At 47.9% G+C, this 25,473-nt stretch overlaps 1 non-coding gene across 1 annotated transcript in view; it reads right to left on the reverse strand.

The window, feature by feature from the left end:
• Nucleotides 1–15,004: 15,004 nt before the first annotated feature.
• The window catches only part of LOC106575058 (uncharacterized), a 14,206-nt gene continuing 3,737 nt past the window's right edge, over nt 15,005–25,473 (reverse strand). The window contains exons 2-3 of the transcript XR_014381154.1: nt 22,598–22,773; nt 15,005–15,380 (exon numbers count right to left, since the gene is read on the reverse strand). This is a non-coding gene — a transcript (uncharacterized LOC106575058). The remainder of the gene's footprint in view (nt 15,381–22,597; nt 22,774–25,473) is intronic.

Genomic DNA, 25,473 nt, shown 5'->3' on the forward strand with positions numbered 1-25,473 from the left:
GAATTCAGCCAGAGGAGAGAAGAGGTAAGACTGAATATTTCAGACAGTAATATCTCTCTACTGTACATTGCTGCCCTCGGGGCAACTGAATACATAATCACACACAACCCCATATGAATGTTTAAAAAATTCTACACAAGACAATATGTGATGACCGTCTGTAAACAATCCTAGTGAGGTGCAGAAGATGTGGCTCAATTGGTAGAGCATGGTGTTTGCAACGCCAGGGTTGTGGGTTCGATTCCCACGGGGGGGCCAGTACAAAAAAACAAATGCATGAAATGAAATGTATGAAATGTCTATATTCACTACTGTAAGTCGCTCTGGATAAGAGCGTCTGCTAAAATGACTAAAATGTAAATTGGAGGAGGGACCTTATTTCAGGAAGTAGAGCATCGTGAGTCCATGGTTTAGTGCTCTAATGCGGCGCTGAACTCTGGTTCCCTGTTTAGTGCTCTAATGGGGCGCAGAACTCTGGTTCCCTGTTTAGTGCTCTAATGGGGCGCAGAACTCTGGTTCCCTGTTTAGTGCTCTAATGAAGCGCTGAACTCTGGTTCCCTGTTTAGTGCTCTAATGGGGTACTGAACTCTGTTCACTGTTTAGTGCTCTAATGGGGTACTGAACTGGATCCCTGTTTAGTGCTCTAATGAAGCGCTGAACTCTGGTTCCCTGTTTAGTGCTCTAATGGGGCGCTGAACTCTGGTTCCCTGTTTAGTGCTCTAATGGGGTACTGAACTGGATCCCTGTTTAGTGCTCTAATGCGGCACTGAACTCTGGTTCCCTGTTTAGTGCTCTAATGGGGTACTGAACTGGATCCCTGTTTAGTGCTCTAATGGGGCGCTGAACTCTGGTTGCCTGTTTAGTGCTCTAATGGGGCGCAGAACTCTGGTTCCCTGTTTAGTGCTCTAATGCTGCGCTGAACTCTGGTTCCCTGGTTAGTGCTCTAATGGGGTACTGAACTGGATCCCTGTTTAGTGCTCTAATGGGGCGCTGAACTCTGGTTCCCTGTTTAGTGCTCTAATGGGGCGCTGAACTCTGGTTCCCTGTTTAGTGCTCTAATGGGGCGCTGAACTCTGGTTCTCTAATGGGGCGCAGAACTCTGGTTCCCTGTTTAGTGCTCTAATGGGGCGCTGAACTCTGGATCCCTGTTTAGTGCTCTAATGGGGCGCTGAACTCTGGTTCCCTGTTTAGTGCTCTAATGCGGCGCTGAACTCTGGATCCCTGTTTAGTGCTCTAATGGGGCGCTGAACTCTGGATCCCTGTTTAGTGCTCTAATGGGGCGCTGAACTCTGGTTCCCTGTTTAGTGCTCTAATGGGGCGCAGAACTCTGGTTCCCTGGTTAGTGCTCTAATGAAGCGCTGAACTCTGGTTCCCTGTTTAGTGCTCTAATGGGGCGCTGAACTCTGGTTCCCTGTTTAGTGCTCTAATGGGGTACTGAACTGGATCCCTGTTTAGTGCTCTAATGCGGCGCTGAACTCTGGTTCCCTGTTTAGTGCTCTAATGGGGCGCTGAACTGGTTCCCTGGTTAGTGCTCTAATGGGGTACTGAACTGGATCCCTGTTTAGTGCTCTAATGGGGTACTGAACTGGATCCCTGTTTAGTGCTCTAATGGGGCGCTGAACTCTGGATCCCTGTTTAGTGCTCTAATGGGGCGCAGAACTCTGGTTCCCTGGTTAGTGCTCTAATGAAGCGCTGAACTCTGGTTCCCTGTTTAGTGCTCTAATGGGGCACTGAACTGGATCCCTGTTTAGTGCTCTAATGCGGCGCTGAACTCTGGTTCCCTGTTTAGTGCTCTAATGCGGCGCTGAACTCTGGTTCCCTGTTTAGTGCTCTAATGGGGTACTGAACTGGTTCCCTGTTTAGTGCTCTAATGCGGCGCTGAACTCTGGATCCCTGTTTAGTGCTCTAATGGGGCGCAGAACTCTGGTTCCCTGTTTAGTGCTCTAATGGGGTACTGAACTGGATCCCTGTTTAGTGCTCTAATGGGGCGCTGAACTCTGGTTCCCTGTTTAGTGCTCTAATGGGGTACTGAACTGGATCCCTGTTTAGTGCTCTAATGGGGCGCTGAACTCTGGTTCCCTGTTTAGTGCTCTAATGGGGCGCTGAACTCTGGTTCCCTGTTTAGTGCTCTAATGGGGTACTGAACTGGATCCCTGTTTAGTGCTCTAATGGGGCGCTGAACTCTGGTTCCCTGTTTAGTGCTCTAATGAAGCGCTGAACTCTGGTTCCCTGTTTAGTGCTCTAATGGGGTACTGAACTGGATCCCTGTTTAGTGCTCTAATGGGGCGCTGAACTCTGGTTCCCTGTTTAGTGCTCTAATGGGGTACTGAACTGGATCCCTGTTTAGTGCTCTAATGGGGCGCTGAACTCTGGTTCCCTGTTTAGTGCTCTAACGGGGCGTCATTTGGGACACGTCCCTGGTGTCTATCTGAGAGCTCCTCCATGGCGACCTTAGTTAAAGGTAGAAACCCAACTTTAACCCCGTAAATAAATTACCTTCTCTCTCTATCGTGAAAACAAATGCCATTTTTTTCTCAACAGCTGGAGCCTAACGAATATAAAACATGATTTCTCATCATAAGACGTGGGTTCTTCATTAAACTTTATCAATTGTGCAATTAACTGAGAGGAGTGTGACCATGGGAGAGGCTGCTCTGTGTCCCAAATGGAACCCTATTCCCTATGTAGTGCACTACTTTAGACCAGGGCCCTATAGAACCCTATTCCCTATATAGTGCACTACTTTAGACCAGGGCCCAATTGAGCCCTATTCCCTATGTAGTGCACTACTACAGACCAGAGCCCTATAGAACCCTATTCCCTATATAGTGCACTACTTTAGACCAGGGCCCTATAGAACCCTATTCCCTATGTAGTGCACTACTTTAGACCAGGGCCCTATAGAACCCTATCCCCTATATAGTGCACTACTTTAGACCAGGGCCCTATAGAACCCTATTCCCTATATAGTGCACTACTTTAGACCAGGGCCCTATAGAACCCTATTCCCTATATAGTGCACTACTTTAGACCAGGACCCTATAGAACCCTATTCCCTATATAGTGCACTACTTTAGACCAGGGCCCTATAGAACCCTATTCCCTATATAGTGCACTACTTTAGACCAGGGCCCTATAGAACCCTATTCCCTATATAGAGCACTACTTTAGACCAGGGCCCTATAGAACCCTATTCCCTATATAGTGCACTACTTTAGACCAGGGCCCTATAGAACCCTATTCCCTATATAGTGCACTACTTTAGACCAGGGCCCTATAGAACCCTATTCCCTATATATAGTGCACTACTTTAGACCAGGGCCCTATAGAACACTATTCCCTATATAGTGCACTACTTTAGACCAGTGCCCTATAGAACCCTATTCCCTATATAGTGCACTACTTTAGACCAGTGCCCTATAGAACCCTATTCCCTATATAGTGCACTACTTTAGACCAGAGCCCTATAGAACCCTATTCCCTATATAGTGCACTACTTTAGACCAGGGCCCTATAGAACCCTATTCCCTATATAGTGCACTACTTTAGACCAGGGCCCTATAGAACCCTATTCCCTATATAGTGCACTACTTTAGACCAGGGCCCTATAGAACCCTATTCCCTATATAGTGCACTACTTTAGACCAGGGCCCTATAGAACCCTATTCCCTATATATAGTGCACTACTTTAGACCAGGGCCCTATAGAACACTATTCCCTATATAGTGCACTACTTTAGACCAGTGCCCTATAGAACCCTATTCCCTATATAGTGCACTACTTTAGACCAGTGCCCTATAGAACCCTATTCCCTATATAGTGCACTACTTTAGACCAGAGCCCTATAGAACCCTATTCCCTATATAGTGCACTACTTTAGACCAGGGCCCTATAGAACCCTATTCCCTATATAGTGCACTACTTTAGACCAGGGCCCTATAGAACCCTATTCCCTATATAGTGCACTACTTTAGACCAGGGCCCTATAGAACCCTATTCCCTATATAGTGCACTACTTTAGACCAGGGCCCTATAGAACCCTATTCCCTATATAGTGCACTACTTTAGACCAGGGCCCTATAGAACCCTATTCCCTATATAGTGCACTACTTTAGACCAGGGCCCTATAGAGCCCTATTCCCTATATAGTGCACTACTTTAGACCAGGGCCCTATAGAGACCTATTCCCTATATAGTGCACTACTTTAGACCAGGGCCCTATAGAACCCTATTCCCTATATAGTGAACTACTTTAGACCAGAGCCCTATAGAACCCTATTCCCTATATAGTGCACTACTTTAGACCAGGGCCCTATAGAACCCTATTCCCTATATAGTACACTACTTTAGACCAGAGCCCTATAGAACCCTATTCCCTATATAGTGCACTACTTTAGACCAGGGCCCTATAGAGACGTATTCCCTATATAGTGCACTACTTTAGACCAGGGCCCTATAGAACCCTATTCCCTATATAGTGAACTACTTTAGACCAGAGCCCTATAGAACCCTATTCCCTATATAGTGCACTACTTTAGACCAGGGCCCTATAGAACCCTATTCCCTATATAGTACACTACTTTAGACCAGAGCCCTATAGAACCCTATTCCCTATATAGTGCACTACTTTAGACCAGGGCCCTATAGAACCCTATTCCCTATATAGTACACTACTTTAGACCAGAGCCCTATAGCACCCTATTCCCTATGTAGTGCACTACTTTATACCAGAGCCCTATAGAACCCTATTCCCTATATAGTGCACTACTTTAGACCAGGGCCCTATAGAACCCTATTCCCTATATAGTGCACTACTTTAGACCAGGGCCCTATAGAACCCTATTCCCTATATAGTGCACTACTTTAGACCAGAGCCCTATAGAACCCTATTCCCTATATAGTGCACTACTTTAGACCAGGGCCCTATAGAACCCTATTCCCTATATAGTGCACTACTTTAGACCAGGGCCCTATAGAACCCTATTCCCTATATAGTGCACTACTTTAGACCAGGGCCCTATAGAACCCTATTCCCTATATAGTGCACTACTTTAGACCAGGGCCCTATAGAACCCTATTCCCTATATAGTGCACTACTTTAGACCAGGGCCCTATAGAACCCTATTCCCTATATATAGTGCACTACTTTAGACCAGGGCCCTATAGAACCCTATTCCCTATATAGTGAACTACTTTAGACCAGAGCCCTATAGAACCCTATTCCCTATATAGTGTACTACTTTAGACCAGAGCCCTATAGAACCCTATTCCCTATATAGTGCACTACTTTAGACCAGGGCCCTATAGAACCCTATTCCCTATATAGTGCACTACTTTAGACCAGTGCCCTATAGAACCCTATTCCCTATATAGTGCACTACTTTAGACCAGAGCCCTATAGAACCCTATTCCCTATATAGTGCACTACTTTAGACCAGGGCCCTATAGAACCCTATTCCCTATATAGTGCACTACTTTAGACCAGGGCCCTATAGAACCCTATTCCCTATATAGTGCACTACTTTAGACCAGGGCCCTATAGAACCCTATTCCCTATATAGTGCACTACTTTAGACCAGGGCCCTATAGAACCCTATTCCCTATATAGTGCACTACTTTAGACCAGGGCCCTATAGAGCCCTATTCCCTATATAGTGCACTACTTTAGACCAGGGCCCTATAGAGACCTATTCCCTATATAGTGCACTACTTTAGACCAGGGCCCTATAGAACCCTATTCCCTATATAGTGAACTACTTTAGACCAGAGCCCTATAGAACCCTATTCCCTATATAGTGCACTACTTTAGACCAGGGCCCTATAGAACCCTATTCCCTATATAGTACACTACTTTAGACCAGAGCCCTATAGAACCCTATTCCCTATATAGTGCACTACTTTAGACCAGGGCCCTATAGAGACGTATTCCCTATATAGTGCACTACTTTAGACCAGGGCCCTATAGAACCCTATTCCCTATATAGTGAACTACTTTAGACCAGAGCCCTATAGAACCCTATTCCCTATATAGTGCACTACTTTAGACCAGGGCCCTATAGAACCCTATTCCCTATATAGTACACTACTTTAGACCAGAGCCCTATAGAACCCTATTCCCTATATAGTGCACTACTTTAGACCAGGGCCCTATAGAACCCTATTCCCTATATAGTACACTACTTTAGACCAGAGCCCTATAGCACCCTATTCCCTATGTAGTGCACTACTTTATACCAGAGCCCTATAGAACCCTATTCCCTATATAGTGCACTACTTTAGACCAGGGCCCTATAGAACCCTATTCCCTATATAGTGCACTACTTTAGACCAGGGCCCTATAGAACCCTATTCCCTATATAGTGCACTACTTTAGACCAGAGCCCTATAGAACCCTATTCCCTATATAGTGCACTACTTTAGACCAGGGCCCTATAGAACCCTATTCCCTATATAGTGCACTACTTTAGACCAGGGCCCTATAGAACCCTATTCCCTATATAGTGCACTACTTTAGACCAGGGCCCTATAGAACCCTATTCCCTATATAGTGCACTACTTTAGACCAGGGCCCTATAGAACCCTATTCCCTATATAGTGCACTACTTTAGACCAGGGCCCTATAGAACCCTATTCCCTATATATAGTGCACTACTTTAGACCAGGGCCCTATAGAACCCTATTCCCTATATAGTGAACTACTTTAGACCAGAGCCCTATAGAACCCTATGGCCCTATATAGTGTACTACTTTAGACCAGAGCCCTATAGAACCCTATTCCCTATATAGTGCACTACTTTAGACCAGGGCCCTATAGAACCCTATTCCCTATATAGTGCACTACTTTAGACCAGGGCCCTATAGAACCCTATTCTCTATATAGAATAGACCAGGGCCCTATAGAACCCTATTCCCTATATATAGTGCACTACTTTAGACCAGAGCCCTATAGAACCCTATTCACTATATAGTGCACTACTTTAGACCAGGGCCCTATAGAACCCTATTCCCTATATAGTACACTACTTTAGACCAGGGCCCTATAGAACCCTATTCTCTATATAGAAAACAGGGTGCCATGTGGGACGTAGACCTGCTCTGTTCTGGAACCGTAACAACATCCGGGTGATGCCTGTGATGGAGAGCTACCAGGGAGGAGAAAACAACAGTCTTTCTGTATCTCTGATGAGCTTCACAGCAGGACACCTGGTAGACCGGGTGATGCCTGTGATGGAGAGCTACCAGGGAGGAGAAAACAACAGTCTTTCTGTATCTCTGATGAGCTTCACAGCAGGACACCTGGTAGACCGGGTGATGCCTGTGATGGAGAGCTACCAGGGAGGAGAAAACAACAGTCTTTCTGTATCTCTGGCCTTGTCATGCTGACAACAAATGATTCTGACACAGTGGAACATTCATTCTCTGTTTCTCACTCTGTTTCTCTCTCTCTCTGTTGTGGGAGGATGTAGGGAACATCTCTTGTGGGAGGATGTAGGGATCTCTAACAGAACCTTCTCTCTCTGTTGTGGGAGGATGTAGGGAACTCTAACAGAACCTTCTCTCTCTGTTGTGGGAGGATGTAGGGAACACTAACAGAACCTTCTCTCTCTCTCTGTTGTGGGAGGATGTAGGGAACACTAACAGAACCTTCTCTCTCTCTGTTGTGGGAGGATGTAGGGAACACTAACAGAACCTTCTCTCTCTGTTGTGGGAGGATGTAGGGAACACTAACAGAACCTTCTCTCTCTCTGTTGTGGGAGGATGTAGGGAACTCTAACAGAACCTTCTCTCTGTTGTGGGAGGATGTAGGGAACTCTAACAGAACCTTCTCTCTCTCTGTTGTGGGAGGATGTAGGGAACACTAACAGAACCTTCTCTCTCTGTTGTGGGAGGATGTAGGGAACTCTAACAGAACCTTCTCTTTCTGTTGTGGGAGGATGTAGGGAACACTAACAGAACCTTCCCTCTCTCTCTGTTGTGGGAGGATGTAGGGAACATCTCTTGTGGGAGGATGTAGGGAACACTAACAGAACCTTCTCTCTCTGTTGTGGGAGGATGAAGGGAACTCTAACAGAACCTTCTCTCTCTGTTGTGGGAGGATGTAGGGAACACTAACAGAACCTTCTCTCTCTGTTGTGGGAGGATGTAGGGAACTCTAACAGAACCTTCTCTCTCTGTTGTGGGAGGATGTAGGGAACACTAACAGAACTTTCTCTCTCTCTCTGTTGTGGGAGGATGTAGGGAACACTAACAGAACCTTCTCTCTCTCTGTTGTGGGAGGATGTAGGGAACTCTAACAGAACCTTCTCTCTCTGTTGTGGGAGGATGTAGGGAACAACAACAGAACCTTCTCTCTCTGTTGTGGGAGGATGTAGGGAACATCTCTTGTGGGAGGATGTAGGGAACTCTAACAGAACCTTCTCTCTCTCTCTGTTGTGGGAGGATGTAGGGAACTCTAACAGAACCTTCTCTCTCTCTCTGTTGTGGGAGGATGTAGGGAACACTAACAGAACCTTCTCTCTCTGTTGTGGGAGGATGTAGGGAACTCTAACAGAACCTTCTCTCTCTCTGTTGTGGGAGGATGTAGGGAACACTAACAGAACCTTCTCTCTCTGTTGTGGGAGGATGTAGGGAACACTAACAGAACCTTCTCTCTCTCTGTTGTGGGAGGATGTAGGGAACACTAACAGAACCTTCTCTCTCTGTTGTGGGAGGATGTAGGGAACACTAACAGAACCTTCTCTCTCTCTGTTGTGGGAGGATGTAGGGAACACTAACAGAACCTTCTCTCTCTCTCTGTTGTGGGAGGATGTAGGGAACACTAACAGAACCTTCTCTCTCTCTGTTGTGGGAGGATGTAGGGAACACTAACAGAACCTTCTCTCTCTCTGTTGTGGGAGGATGTAGGGAACACTAACAGAACCTTCTCTCTCTCTGTTGTGGGAGGATGTAGGGAACTCTAACAGAACCTTCTCTCTCTGTTGTGGGAGGATGTAGGGAACACTAACAGAACCTTCTCTCTCTCTCTGTTGTGGGAGGATGTAGGGAACACTAACAGAACCTTCTCTCTCTCTGTTGTGGGAGGATGTAGGGAACACTAACAGAACCTTCTCTCTGTTGTGGGAGGATGTAGGGAACTCTAACAGAACCTTCTCTCTCTCTGTTGTGGGAGGATGTAGGGAACACTAACAGAACCTTCTCTCTCTGTTGTGGGAGGATGAAGGGAACTCTAACAGAACCTTCTCTCTCTGTTGTGGGAGGATGTAGGGAACACTAACAGAACTTTCTCTCTCTCTCTGTTGTGGGAGGATGTAGGGAACACTAACAGAACCTTCTCTCTCTCTGTTGTGGGAGGATGTAGGGAACTCTAACAGAACCTTCTCTCTCTCTCTGTTGTGGGAGGATGTAGGGAACTCTAACAGAACCTTCTCTCTCTGTTGTGGGAGGATGTAGGGAACTCTAACAGAACCTTCTCTCTCTCTCTGTTGTGGGAGGATGTAGGGAACTCTAACAGAACCTTCTCTCTCTGTTGTGGGAGGATGTAGGGAACATCTCTTGTGGGAGGATGTAGGGAACTCTAACAGAACCTTCTCTCTCTCTCTCTGTTGTGGGAGGATGTAGGGAACTCTAACAGAACCTTCTCTCTCTCTCTGTTGTGGGAGGATGTAGGGAACACTAACAGAACCTTCTCTCTCTGTTGTGGGAGGATGTAGGGAACTCTAACAGAACCTTCTCTCTCTCTGTTGTGGGAGGATGTAGGGAACACTAACAGAACCTTCTCTCTCTCTGTTGTGGGAGGATGTAGGGAACAACAACAGAACCTTCTCTCTCTGTTGTGGGAGGATGTAGGGAACTCTAACAGAACCTTCTCTCTCTGTTGTGGGAGGATGTAGGGAACTCTAACAGAACCTTCTCTCTCTCTCTGTTGTGGGAGGATGTAGGGAACACTAACAGAACCTTCTCTCTCTGTTGTGGGAGGATATAGGGAACACTAACAGAACCTTCTCTCTCTGTTGTGGGAGGATGTAGGGAACACTAACAGAACCTTCTCTCTCTGTTGTGGGAGGATGTAGGGAACACTAACAGAACCTTCTCTCTCTCTCTGTTGTGGGAGGATGTAGGGAACACTAACAGAACCTTCTCTCTCTCTGTTGTGGGAGGATGTAGGGAACACTAACAGAACCTTCTCTCTCTCTGTTGTGGGAGGATGTAGGGAACACTAACAGAACCTTCTCTCTCTGTTGTGGGAGGATGTAGGGAACACTAACAGAACCTTCTCTCTCTGTTGTGGGAGGATGTAGGGAACACTAACAGAACCTTCTCTCTCTGTTGTGGGAGGATGTAGGGAACACTAACAGAACCTTCTCTCTCTCTGTTGTGGGAGGATGTAGGGAACTCTAACAGAACCTTCTCTCTCTCTGTTGTGGGAGGATGTAGGGAACACTAACAGAACCTTCTCTCTCTGTTGTGGGAGGATGAAGGGAACTCTAACAGAACCTTCTCTCTCTGTTGTGGGAGGATGTAGGGAACACTAACAGAACCTTCTCTCTCTCTGTTGTGGGAGGATGTAGGGAACTCTAACAGAACCTTCTCTCTCTGTTGTGGGAGGATGTAGGGAACACTAACAGAACCTTCTCTCTCTCTCTGTTGTGGGAGGATGTAGGGAACACTAACAGAACCTTCTCTCTCTCTGTTGTGGGAGGATGTAGGGAACACTAACAGAACCTTCTCTCTCTCTGTTGTGGGAGGATGTAGGGAACAACAACAGAACCTTCTCTCTCTGTTGTGGGAGGATGTAGGGAACACTAACAGAACCTTCTCTCTCTCTGTTGTGGGAGGATGTAGGGAACTCTAACAGAACCTTCTCTCTCTGTTGTGGGAGGATGAAGGGAACACTAACAGAACCTTCTCTCTGTTGTGGGAGGATGTAGGGAACTCTAACAGAACCTTCTCTCTCTGTTGTGGGAGGATGTAGGGAACACTAACAGAACCTACTCTCTCTGTTGTGGGAGGATGTAGGGAACACTAACAGAACCTTCTCTCTCTGTTGTGGGAGGATGTAGGGAACTCTAACAGAACCTTCTCTCTCTCTGTTGTGGGAGGATGTAGGGAACTCTAACAGAACCTTCTCTCTCTGTTGTGGGAGGATGTAGGGAACTCTAACAGAACCTTCTCTCTCTGTTGTGGGAGGATGTAGGGAACACTAACAGAACCTTCTCTCTCTGTTGTGGGAGGATGTAGGGAACACTAACAGAACCTTCTCTCTCTGTTGTGGGAGGATGTAGGGAACACTAACAGAACCTTCTCTCTCTGTTGTGGGAGGATGTAGGGAACATCTCTTGTGGGAGGATGTAGGGAACTCTAACAGAACCTTCTCTCTCTCTGTTGTGGGAGGATGTAGGGAACACTAACAGAACCTTCTCTCTCTGTTGTGGGAGGATGTAGGGAACTCTAACAGAACCTTCTCTCTCTCTGTTGTGGGAGGATGTAGGGAACTCTAACAGAACCTTCTCTCTCTCTGTTGTGGGAGGATGTAGGGAACACTAACAGAACCTTCTCTCTCTGTTGTGGGAGGATGTAGGGAACACTAACAGAACCTTCTCTCTCTCTGTTGTGGGAGGATGTAGGGAACTCTAACAGAACCTTCTCTCTCTGTTGTGGGAGGATGTAGGGAACACTAACAGAACCTTCTCTCTCTGTTGTGGGAGGATGTAGGGAACACTAACAGAACCTTCTCTCTCTCTGTTGTGGGAGGATGTAGGGAACACTAACAGAACCTTCTCTCTCTCTGTTGTGGGAGGATGTAGGGAACACTAACAGAACCTTCTCTCTCTGTTGTGGGAGGATGTAGGGAACACTAACAGAACCTTCTCTCTCTGTTGTGGGAGGATGTAGGGAACTCTAACAGAACCTTCTCTCTCTGTTGTGGGAGGATGTAGGGAACACTAACAGAACCTTCTCTCTCTGTTGTGGGAGGATGTAGGGAACACTAACAGAACCTTCTCTCTCTCTGTTGTGGGAGGATGTAGGGAACACTAACAGAACCTGCTCTCTCTCTGTTGTGGGAGGATGTAGGGAACACTAACAGAACCTTCTCTCTCTCTGTTGTGGGAGGATGTAGGGAACACTAACAGAACCTTCTCTCTCTCTGTTGTGGGAGGATGTAGGGAACAACAACAGAACCTTCTCTCTCTGTTGTGGGAGGATGTAGGGAACACTAACAGAACCTTCTCTCTCTCTGTTGTGGGAGGATGTAGGGAACTCTAACAGAACCTTCTCTCTCTGTTGTGGGAGGATGAAGGGAACACTAACAGAACCTTCTCTCTGTTGTGGGAGGATGTAGGGAACTCTAACAGAACCTTCTCTCTCTGTTGTGGGAGGATGTAGGGAACACTAACAGAACCTACTCTCTCTGTTGTGGGAGGATGTAGGGAACACTAACAGAACCTTCTCTCTCTGTTGTGGGAGGATGTAGGGAACTCTAACAGAACCTTCTCTCTCTCTGTTGTGGGAGGATGTAGGGAACTCTAACAGAACCTTCTCTCTCTGTTGTGGGAGGATGTAGGGAACTCTAACAGAACCTTCTCTCTCTGTTGTGGGAGGATGTAGGGAACACTAACAGAACCTTCTCTCTCTGTTGTGGGAGGATGTAGGGAACACTAACAGAACCTTCTCTCTCTGTTGTGGGAGGATGTAGGGAACACTAACAGAACCTTCTCTCTCTGTTGTGGGAGGATGTAGGGAACATCTCTTGTGGGAGGATGTAGGGAACTCTAACAGAACCTTCTCTCTCTCTGTTGTGGGAGGATGTAGGGAACACTAACAGAACCTTCTCTCTCTGTTGTGGGAGGATGTAGGGAACTCTAACAGAACCTTCTCTCTCTCTGTTGTGGGAGGATGTAGGGAACTCTAACAGAACCTTCTCTCTCTCTGTTGTGGGAGGATGTAGGGAACACTAACAGAACCTTCTCTCTCTGTTGTGGGAGGATGTAGGGAACACTAACAGAACCTTCTCTCTCTCTGTTGTGGGAGGATGTAGGGAACTCTAACAGAACCTTCTCTCTCTGTTGTGGGAGGATGTAGGGAACACTAACAGAACCTTCTCTCTCTGTTGTGGGAGGATGTAGGGAACACTAACAGAACCTTCTCTCTCTCTGTTGTGGGAGGATGTAGGGAACACTAACAGAACCTTCTCTCTCTCTGTTGTGGGAGGATGTAGGGAACACTAACAGAACCTTCTCTCTCTGTTGTGGGAGGATGTAGGGAACACTAACAGAACCTTCTCTCTCTGTTGTGGGAGGATGTAGGGAACACTAACAGAACCTTCTCTCTCTGTTGTGGGAGGATGTAGGGAACACTAACAGAACCTTCTCTCTCTGTTGTGGGAGGATGTAGGGAACACTAACAGAACCTTCTCTCTCTCTGTTGTGGGAGGATGTAGGGAACACTAACAGAACCTGCTCTCTCTCTGTTGTGGGAGGATGTAGGGAACACTAACAGAACCTTCTCTCTCTCTGTTGTGGGAGGATGTAGGGAACACTAACAGAACCTTCTCTCTCTCTGTTGTGGGAGGATGTAGGGAACTCTAACAGAACCTTCTCTCTGTTGTGGGAGGATGTAGGGAACACTAACAGAACCTTCTCTCTCTCTGTTGTGGGAGGATGTAGGGAACTCTAACAGAACCTTCTCAGGGTTCTCTCTTTCTGTTCTGTTCATTTTGAAGGTTTCATAATTCTGCTGTATAAAGAAAAGAAAAATATAATCTCATGTATTTTTAAATTCTTCATCATCATCATCATCGCTCTAAAGAACACGTTTTAAATTGCGTTCTCATTCTGTCTCTCCGGGAGAGAAGGAGCACGTTGTTGTTCAATCAGAGTTAAGGAGAGAAGCAGTTGGTTGGTTTGGAGAAAAGAGGAGACGATTAGCTGATCCACTGACGCTACGTTCTGTTCTGGACGTCACCGAGCAGAGAAGAACAGATTAGAACAGATTAGAACAGAGCAGAACAGATTAGAACAGAGCAGATTAGAACAGAGCAGAACAGATTAGAACAGATTAGAACAGAGCAGAACAGATTAGAACAGATTAGAACAGAGCAGATTAGAACAGAGCAGAACAGATTAGAACAGATTAGAGCAGAGCAGAGCAGATTAGAACAGATTAGAACAGATTAGAGCAGATTAGAACAGAGCAGAGCAGATTAGAACAGAGTAGAACAGAGCAGAACAGATTAGAACAGAGAAGAACAGAGCAGAACAGAGTAGAACAGATTAGAGCAGAGCAGATTAGAAAAGAGCAGAACAGATTATAACAGAGCAGATTAGAACAGAGCAGAACAGATTAGAAAAGAGCAGAACAGATTAGAGCAGAGCAGATTAGAAAAGAGCAGAACAGATTATAACAGAGCAGATTAGAACAGAGCAGAACAGATTAGAACAGAACAGATTAGAACAGATTAGAACAGAACAGAACAGAACAGATTAGAACAGAGCAGAACAGATCAGAACAGAACAGAACAGATTAGAACAGAGCAGAACAGAACAGAACAGATTAGAACAGATTAGAACAGAACAGATTAGAACAGATTAGAACAGAACAGAACAGATTAGAACAGAACAGAACAGATTAGAACAGAGCAGAACAGATTAGAACAGATTAGAGCAGAGCAGAACAGAGCAGATTAGAGCAGAGCAGAACAGAGCAGATTAGAGCAGAACAGATTAGAACAGAACAGATTAGAACAGAGCAGATTAGAGCAGAGCAGAACAGAGCAGATTAGAGCAGAACAGATTAGAGCAGAACAGATTAGAACAGAACAGATTAGAACAGAACAGATTAGAACAGAGCAGAACAGATTAGAACAGAGCAGAACAGATTAGAACAGATTAGAGCAGAGCAGAGAGCTCTTTGGGGCCAAAGCAGGATGCAGCACTGTAACACTCACACCAATCCTCAGTCTACTACAGTAAACTAACTGTGACCATCTCTCTTCATGGTGTTGGTGGTGGGGGGAGGGGGGGGGGGGGGGGTCCGAAAGGGTCCGAAAGGGTAGTACGAGTCCGGTTCTGGTTAGAGAACTCTAACAGTCAGTACCCCGACCGGCTGGCTGGCTGTCTGATTGGTGCCAGAGGTCGTAGCGGCGGGGTGGTCCTCTCAGCCCGGCTGGTATTATTATCTCCTGGACCAGGACAGCGCCGTGAGAGAGAAGGTCAGTAGCAGCGGTAGAGAAGTTCTGGACGGATGCGAGGCGCTGCCTGATGCAGTCGAAACTCGCTCGTCGCTCCTGTCCGCTCCGACCACGGGGGACTCCGAACCCACAAACACAAACTCTGTGGTACATCGCTCTGGACAGCCACTACCGCTACCGCTGCCCTCGTCGCCTAGAGAGAGACACACACACACACACACACACACACACACACACACACACACACACACACACACACACACACACACACACACACACACACACAGGACGGACACACACACACGCACACACACACACACGCACGCACGCACACACACACACACACACACACACACACACACACACACACACACACACACACACACACACACACACACACACACACACACACACAGGACGGACACACACACACACACACACACACACACATACACACACACACACACACACACACACACACACACACACACAGCACAATGAGTGAGGATCCAAACAGACTCAAAGCAGATAGCTGACCGTCTGAAGGTTTACTGCCTTGATCAACCCCAGGGTTGTGGGTTCGATTCCCACGGGGGACCAGTATGGGAAAAAAATAAAAATAAATAAAGATAAATGTCTGCATTCACTACTGTAAGTCCCTCTGGACAAGAGCGTCTGCTAAATGACTAAAATGTAAATGTTGTTGTCACATCCAGTGTTATTCAAAACCCTAATAATGACTGAGCGATTTCCACTCGACGGTAAAGTCAACATTGGCAATATATATTTCCACACTATGAGGTCGAAATAACACCTGAAATTGTTAAATTATGATAATGTCCTTTTAGTGTAAAATGAAAAAAATTGCATTTCAGCCTATCCAGGTGGAATTCAGTTATTTGGCTTTTTTATAATTTTTCTATAATTTTTTTAATTTTTAGAGTTTTTAGTGTTTTTATGTTTTTAGCATTTTTTGAGTTTTCCAGTTTTTTGAGTTTTGAGTTTTACTAGTTTTCTAGTTTTTTAAGTTTTTCGAGGTTGTCGCCCATACGGAGAGAGATACAGAGAGAGATACGGAGAGATACGGAGAGATACGGAGAGATACGGAGAGAGATACGGAGAGATACGGAGAGAGATACGGAGAGATACGGAGAGATACGGAGTACGGAGAGAGATACGGAGAGATACGGAGAGATACGGAGTACGGAGAGAGATACAGAGAGAGATACGGAGTACGGAGAGATACAGAGAGGGATACGGAGAGATACGGAGAGATACGGAGAGATACGGAGAGGAGAGATACGGAGAGAGATACGGAGAGAGATACGGAGAGATACGGTGAGAGATACGGAGAGAGATACGGAGAGGATACGGGAGAGATACGGAGAGAGATACGGAGAGAGATACGGAGAGATACGGAGAGATACGGAGAGAGATACGGAGTACGGAGAGAGATACGGAGAGAGATACGGGGAGAGATACGGAGAGAGATACGGAGAGAGATACAGAGAGAGATACGGAGTACGGAGAGAGATACGGAGAGAGATACGGAGAGAGATACGGAGAGAGATACAGAGAGATACGGAGAGAGATACGGAGAGAGATACGGAGAGATATACGGAGAGAGATACGGAGAGATACGGAGAGATACGGAGAGAGATACGGAGAGAGATACGGAGAGAGATACGGAGAGATACGGAGAGATACGGAGAGATACGGAGAGAGATACGGAGAGAGATACGGAGAGATACGGAGAGATACGGAGAGATACGGAGAGATACGGAGAGAGATACGGAGAGAGATACAGAGAGAGATACAGAGAGAGATACAGAGAGAGATACGGAGAGATACGGAGAGATACGGAGAGAGATACGGAGAGATACGGTGAGAGATACGGAGAGAGATACGGAGAGATACGGAGAGATACGGAGAGATACGGAGAGAGATACGGGGAGAGATACGGAGAGATACGGAGAGAGATACGGAGTACGGAGAGAGATACGGAGAGAGATACGGAGAGAGATACGGGGAGAGATACGGAGAGAGATACGGAGAGAGATACAGAGAGAGATACGGAGTACGGAGAGAGATACGGAGAGAGATACGGAGAGAGATACGGAGAGAGATACAGAGAGATACGGAGAGAGATACGGAGAGAGATACGGAGAGATATACGGAGAGAGATACGGAAAGAGATACGGAGAGATACGGAGAGGTACGGAGAGAGATACGGAGAGAGATACGGAGAGAGATACGGAGAGATACGGAGAGATACGGAGAGATACAGAGAGAGATACGGAGAGAGATACGGAGAGATACGGAGAGATACGGAGAGATACGGAGAGAGATACGGAGAGAGATACGGAGAGAGATACAGAGAGAGATACAGAGAGAGATACAGAGAGAGATACAGAGAGAGATACGGAGAGATACGGAGAGATACGGAGAGAGATACGGGGAGAGATACGGAGAGATACGGAGAGAGATACGGAGAGATACGGAGAGAGATACGGAGAGATACGGAGAGAGATACGGAGAGAGATACGGAGAGATACGGAGAGATACGGAGAGATACGGAGAGATACGGAGAGAGATACAGAGAGAGATACAGAGAGAGATACGGAGAGATACGGAGAGAGATACGGGGAGAGATACGGAGAGATACGGAGAGAGATACGGGGAGAGATACGGAGAGATACGGAGAGAGATACGGAGTACGGAGAGAGATACGGAGAGATACGGAGAGAGATACAGAGAGAGATACGGAGAGAGATACGGAGAGAGATACGGAGAGAGATACGGAGAGAGATACGGAGAGATACGGAGAGAGATACGGAGAGAGATACGGAGAGAGATACAGAGAGAGATACGGAGAGATACGGAGAGAGATACGGAGAGAGATACGGAGAGATATACGGAGAGAGATACGGAAAGAGATACGGAGAGAGATACGGAGAGAGATACGGAGAGAGATACGGAGAGAGATACGGAGAGAGATACGGAGAGAGATACAGAGAGATACGGAGAGAGATACGGAGAGATATACGGAGAGAGATACGGAAAGAGATACGGAGAGATACGGAGAGATACGGAGAGATACGGAGAGAGATACGGAGAGAGATACGGAGAGAGATACGGAGAGATACGGAGAGATACGGAGAGAGATACGGAGTACGGAGAGAGATACGGAGAGATACGGAGAGATACGGAGAGAGATACGGAGAGAGATACGGAGAGAGATACGGAGAGAGATACGGGGAGAGATACAGAGAGATACGGAGAGAGATACGGAGAGAGATACGGAGAGATATACGGAGAGAGATACGGAAAGAGATACGGAGAGATACGGAGAGATACGGAGAGATACGGAGAGAGATACGGAGAGAGATACGGAGAGAGATACGGAGGAATACGGAGAGATACGGAGAGATACGGAGAGAGATACGGAGAGAGATACGGAGAGAGATACGGAGAGAGATACGAGAGATACGGAGAGATACGGAGAGAGATACGGAGAGAGATACGGAGAGAGATACGGAGAGATATACGGAGAGAGATACGGAAAGAGATACGGAGAGATACGGAGAGAGATACGGAGAGAGATACGGAGAGAGATACGGAGAGATACGGAGAGATACGGAGAGATACGGAGAGATACGGAGAGAGATACGGAGAGAGATACGGAGAGATACGGAGAGAGATACGGAGAGAGATACGGAGAGATACGGAGAGATACGGAGAGATACGGAGTACAGAGAGAGATACGGAGAGAGATACGGAGAGAGATACGGAGAGAGCCCACACAATAGAAATAAGTTGGCCTGATCCAACAGCACCATGTCTGGGTTCCCATATCTGGATCCAACAGCACCATGATTGGGTTTCCAGTCTCAACGTCAACAGTGGAGAGGCAACTCCGGGATGCTGGCCTTCTAGGCAGAGTTCCTCTGTCCAGTCAGTGTCTTTGTTCTTTTGCCCAACTTAATCTTTTATTTTTATTGGCCAGTCACAGATATGGCTTTTTCTTTGCAACTCTGCCTAGAAGGCCAGCATCCCGGAGTCGCCTCTTCACTGTCGACGTTGAGACTGGTGTTTTGCGGGTACTATTTAATGAAGCTGCCAGTTGAGGACTTGTGAGGCGTCTGTTATCCTCTTGCTCAGTTGTGCACCGGGGCCTCCCACTCCTCTTTCTATTCTGGTTAGAGCCAGTTTGCGCTGTTCTGTGAAGGGAGTAGGACACAGCGTTGTACGAGATCTTCAGTTTCTTTCCAATTTCTCTCATGGAATAAGAATAGACTGACGAGTTTCAGAAGAAAGTTCTTTGTTTCTCGCCATTTTGAGCCTGTAATCGAACCCACAAACGCTGATGCTCCAGATAATCAACTAGTCTAAAGAAGACCAGTTTTATTGCTTCTTTAATCAGTACAACAGTGTTTCAGCTGTGCTAACATAATTGCAGAAGGGTTTTCTAATGATCAATTAGCCTTTTTAAAATGATCAACTTGGATTAGCTAACACAATGTGCCATTGGAACACAGGAGTGATGGTTGCTGATAATGGGCCTCTGTACGCCTATGTAGATATTCCATTAAAAATCAGCCGTTTCCAGCTACAATAGTCATTTACAACATTAACAATGTCTACACTGTATTTCTGATCAATTTGATGTTATTTTAATGGACAAAAAAAATGTGCTTTTCTTTCAAAAACAAGGACATTTCTAAGTGACTCCAAACTTTTCAACAGTAGTTTATGTATTTAATCACCTGACTTCAGTAAGACGCAAAAAACCCTATTCCCTGTAGAGAGAATAGGGCCCTATTCCCTATGGGCCCTGGTCAAGGTAGTGCACTGTAGAGAGAATAGGGCCCTATTCCCTATGGGCCCTGGTCAAGGTAGTGCACTGTAGAGAGAATAGGGCCCTATTCCCTATGGGCCCTGGTCAAGGTAATGCACTGTAGAGAGAATAGGGCCCTATTCCCTATGGGCCCTGGTCAAAGTAGTGTACTACAGAGAGAATAGAGCCCTATTCCCTATGGGCCCTGGTCAAAGTAGTGCACTACAGAGAGAATAGAGCCCTATTCCCTATGGGCCCTGGTCAAGGTAGTGCACTGTAGAGAGAATAGGGCCCTATTCCCTATGGGCCCTGGTCAAGGTAGTGCACTGTAGAGAGAATAGGGCCCTATTCCCTATGGGCCCTGGTCAAGGTAATGCACTGTAGAGAGAATAGGGCCCTATTCCCTATGGGCCCTGGTCAAAGTAGTGCACTACAGAGAGAATAGGGCCCTATTCCCTATGGGCCCTGGTCAAAGTAGTGCACTACAGAGAGAATAGAACCCTATTCCCTATGGGCCCTGGTCAAGGTAGTGCACTACAGAGAGAATAGGGCCCTATTCCCTATGGGCCCTGGTCAAAGTAGTGCACTTATAGAGAGAATAGAGCCCTATTCCCTATGGGCCCTGGTCAAGGTAGTGCACTGTAGAGAGAATAGGGCCCTATTCCCTATGGGCCCTGGTCAAAGTAGTGCACTACAGAGAGAATAGAGCCCTATTCCCTATAGGCCCTGGTTAAAGTAGTGCACTTATAGAGAGAATAGAGCCCTATTCCCTATGGGCCCTGGTCAAAGTAGTACACTACAGAGAGAATAGAGCCCTATTCCCTATGGGCCCTGGTCAAAGTAGTGCACTATAGAGCCCTATTCCCTATGGGCCCTGGTCAAAGTAGTGCACTTATAGAGAGAATAGAGCCCTATTCCCTATGGGTCCTGGTCAAGGTAGTGCACTACAGAGAGAATAGAACCCTATTCCCTATGGGCCCTGGTCAAAGTAGTGCACTACAGAGAGAATAGAACCCTATTCCCTATGGGCCCTGGTCAAAGTAGTGCACTATAGAGCCCTATTCCCTATGGGCCCTGGTCAAAGTAGTGCACTTATAGAGAGAATAGAGCCCTATTCCCTATGGGTCCTGGTCAAGGTAGTGCACTACAGAGAGAATAGAACCCTATTCCCTATGGGCCCTGGTCAAAGTAGTGCACTACAGAGAGAATAGAGCCCTATTCCCTATGGGCCCTGGTCAAAGTAGTGCACTACAGAGAGAATAGAGCCCTATTCAATATGAGCCCTGGTCAAGGTAGTGCACTACAGAGAATAGGGCCCTATTCCCTATGGGCCCTGGTCAAAGTAGTGCACTACAGAGAGAATAGAACCCTATTCCCTATGGGCCCTGGTCAAAGTAGTGCACTACAGAGAGAATAGAGCCCTATTCCCTATGGGCCCTGGTCAAAGTAGTGCACTACAGAGAGAATAGAGCCCTATTCAATATGAGCCCTGGTCAAGGTAGTGCACTACAGAGAATAGGGCCCTATTCCCTATGGGCCCTGGTCAAGGTAGTGCACTACAGAGAGAATAGAGCCCTATTCCCTATGGGCCCTGGTCAAAGTAGTGCACTACAGAGAGAATAGAACCCTATTCCCTATGGGCCCTGGTCAAGGTAGTGCACTACAGAGAGAATAGAGCCCTATTCCCTATGAGCCCTGGTCAAGGTAGTGCACTACAGAGAGCCCTGGTCAAGGTAGTGCACTACAGAGAGAATAGAGCCCTATTCCCTATGAGCCCTGGTCAAAGTAGTGCACTACAGAGAGAATAGAGCCCTATTCCCTATGGGCCCTGGTCAAAGTAGTGCACTACAGAGAGAATAGAGCCCTATTCAATATGAGCCCTGGTCAAGGTAGTGCACTACAGAGAATAGGGCCCTATTCCCTATGGGCCCTGGTCAAGGTAGTGCACTACAGAGAGAATAGAACCCTATTCCCTATGGGCCCTGGTCAAGGTAGTGCACTACAGAGAGAATAGAGCCCTATTCCCTATGGGCCCTGGTCAAAGTAGTGCACTACAGAGAGAATAGAGCCCTATTCCCTATGGGTCCTGGTCAAGGTAGTGCACTACAGAGAGAATAGAACCCTATTCCCTATGGGCCCTGGTCAAGGTAGTGCACTACAGAGAGAATAGAGCCCTATTCCCTATGAGCCCTGGTCAAGGTAGTGCACTACAGAGAGCCCTGGTCAAGGTAGTGCACTACAGAGAGAATAGAGCCCTATTCCCTATGAGCCCTGGTCAAGGTAGTGCACTACAGAGAGAATAGAGCCCTATTCCCTATGAGCCCTGGTCAAGGTAGTGCACTACAGAGAGAATAGGGCCCTATTCCCTATGGGCCCTGGTCAAGGTAGTGCACTACAGAGAGAATAGAACCCTATTCCCTATGGGCCCTGGTCAAAGTAGTGCACTATAGAGCCCTATTCCCTATGGGCCCTGGTCAAGGTAGTGCACTACAGAGAGAATAGAACCCTATTCCCTATGGGCCCTGGTCAAGGTAGTGCACTACAGAGAGAATAGGGTATCGTTTGGAACTTACTGGAGTCCTGAAAGAAAATGTCGTTTCCGTTGTAGGCGTTTTTCAGCTTGTTCGTCATCACCCTGAGCGTCATGATCTGTTGGCGAATCAGAGTGTCCGGTCTAGTGATGTCCACCGCGACCTCAGGGTTGTTCAGCTGGTTGGTGAGGCCGTCTTTCACCACCTCAGGAAAATACCTGGGAGACGGAGGATAACAACAACACCTGTTCAGGTACATCTCTGAGGAACACCTATTAAAATACAATCACATTTCATTGGAAAGGAAATTATTCAATTAAATGGATCGTGTGGAGCGTTCTCAAGAGGAAGTGGTCCTCCAGCACTCAGAGAGCAGCTGTCAGTGGTCCAATAGAGGAAGAGATTCTCCAGCACTCAGAGAGCAGCTGTCAGTGGTCCTGAAGAGATTCTCCAGCACTCAGAGAGCAGCTGTCAGTGGTCCTGAAGAGATTCTCCAGCACTCAGAGAGCAGCTGTCAGTGGTCCTGAAGAGATTCTCCAGCACTCAGAGAGCAGCTGTCAGTGGTCCTGAAGAGATTCTCCAGCACTCAGAGAGCAGCTGTCAGTGGTCCTGAAGAGATTCTCCAGCACTCAGAGAGCAGCTGTCAGTGGTCCTGAAGAGATTCTCCAGCACTCAGAGAGCAGCTGTCAGTGGTCCTGAAGAGATTCTCCAGCACTCAGAGAGCAGCTGTCAGTGGTCCTGAAGAGATTCTCCAGCACTCAGAGAGCAGCTGTCAGTGGTCCTGAAGAGATTCTCCAGCACTCAGAGAGCAGCTGTCAGTGGTCCTGAAGAGATTCTCCAGCACTCAGAGAGCAGCTGTCAGTGGTCCTGAACAGGTCGTAAAGCTGGGCTGTATAATCCAACCAGACAGGACTAGTAATGCTGATTGCACAATCCCTCCTGCATTCTACACTCTCCCTACTCCCTCCTCCCTATTGGTCCCCTCGTCTCCCTGCTCCCTCCTCCTATTGGTCCCCTCTCTCCCCCTGCTCCCTCCTCCTATTGGTCCCTCTCTCCCTGCTCCCTCCTCTTATTGGTCCCTCTCTCCCTGCTCCCTCCTCCTATTGGTCCCTCTCTCCCTGCTCCCTCCTGTCTATTGGTCCCTCTCTCCCTGCTCCCTCCTCCTATTGGTCCCTCTCTCCCTGCTCCCTCCTCCTATTGGTCCCTCTCTCCCTACTCCCTCCTGTCTATTGGTCCCTCTCTCCCTACTCCCTCCTCCTATTGGTCCCTCTCTCCCTACTCCCTCCTCCTATTGGTCCCTCTCTCCCTACTCCCTCCTCCTATTGGTCCCTCTCTCCCTACTCCCTCCTCCTATTGGTCCCTCTCTCCCTGCTCCCTCCTCCTATTGGTCCCTCTCTCCCTACTCCCTCCTCCTATTGGTCCCTCCCTCCCTACTCCCTCCTCCTATTGGTCCCTCTCTCCCTGCTCCCTCCTCCTATTGGTCCCTCTCTCCCTACTCCCTCCTCCTATTGGTCCCTCTCTCCCTACTCCCTCCTCCTATTGGTCCCTCTCTCCCTACTCCCTCCTCCTATTGGTCCCTCTCTCCCTACTCCCTCCTCCTATTGGTCCCTCTCTCCCTACTCCCTCCTGTCTATTGGTCCCTCTCTCCCTACTCCCTCCTCCTATTGGTCCCTCTCTCCCTGCTCCCTCCTCCTATTGGTCCCTCTCTCCCTACTCCCTCCTCCTATTGGTCCCTCTCTCCCTACTCCCTCCTCCTATTGGTCCCTCTCTCCCTGCTCCCTCCTCCTATTGGTCCCTCTCTCCCTGCTCCCTCCTCCTATTGGTCCCTCTCTCCCTACTCCCTCCTCCTATTGGTCCCTCTCTCCCTACTCCCTCCTCCTATTGGTCCCTCTCTCCCTACTCCCTCCTCCTATTGGTCCCTCTCTCCCTACTCCCTCCTCCTATTGGTCCTCTCTCCCTGCTCCCTCCTCCTATTGGTCCCTCTCTCCCTACTCCCTCCTCCTGTCTATTGGTCCCTCTCTCCCTACTCCCTCCTCCTATTGGTCCCTCTCTCCCTGCTCCCTCCTCCTATTGGTCCCTCTCTCCCTGCTCCCTCCTCCTATTGGTCCCTCTCTCCCTGCTCCCTCCTCCTATTGGTCCCTCTCTCCCTACTCCCTCCTCCTATTGGTCCCTCTCTCCCTGCTCCCTCCTCCTATTGGTCCCTCTCTCTCTACTCCCTCCTCCTGTCTATTGGTCCCTCTCTCCCTACTCCCTCCTCCTATTGGTCCCTCTCTCCCTGCTCCCTCCTCCTATTGGTCCCTCTCTCCCTGCTCCCTCCTCCTATTGGTCCCTGTCTCCCTACTCCCTCCTCCTATTGGTCCCTCCCTCCCTACTCCCTCCTCCTATTGGTCCCTCTCTCCCTGCTCCCTCCTTCTATTGGTCCCTCTCTCCCTGCTCCCTCCTCCTATTGGTCCCTCTCTCCCTGCTCCCTCCTCCTATTGGTCCCTCTCTCCCTGCTCCCTCCTCCTATTGGTCCCTCTCTCCCTGCTCCCTCCTCCTATTGGTCCCTCTCTCCCTACTCCCTCCTCCTATTGGTCCCTCTCTCCCTACTCCCTCCTCCTATTGGTCCCTCTCTCCCTACTCCCTCCTCCTATTGGTCCCTCTCTCCCTGCTCCCTCCTCCTATTGGTCCCTCTCTCCCTACTCCCTCCTCCTATTGGTCCCTCTCTCCCTACTCCCTCCTCCTGTCTATTGGTCCCTCTCTCCCTGTCTATTGGTCCCTCTCTCTGATCCAGTCCTCTCTCTCTGATCCAGTCCTCTCTCTCTGATCCAGTCCTCTCCAGTTCTGCTGGGTCCTCTCTCTCTGATCCAGTCCTCTCTCTCTGATCCAGTCCTCTCTCTCTGATCCAGTCCTCTCCTGTTCCCTGAGGTCCTCCAGAG

Source organism: Salmo salar, chromosome 17 (assembly GCF_965601325.2).
Source record: "Salmo salar chromosome 17, fSalSal1, whole genome shotgun sequence".
In the NCBI taxonomy this organism is placed as follows: Eukaryota; Metazoa; Chordata; class Actinopteri; order Salmoniformes; family Salmonidae; genus Salmo; species Salmo salar.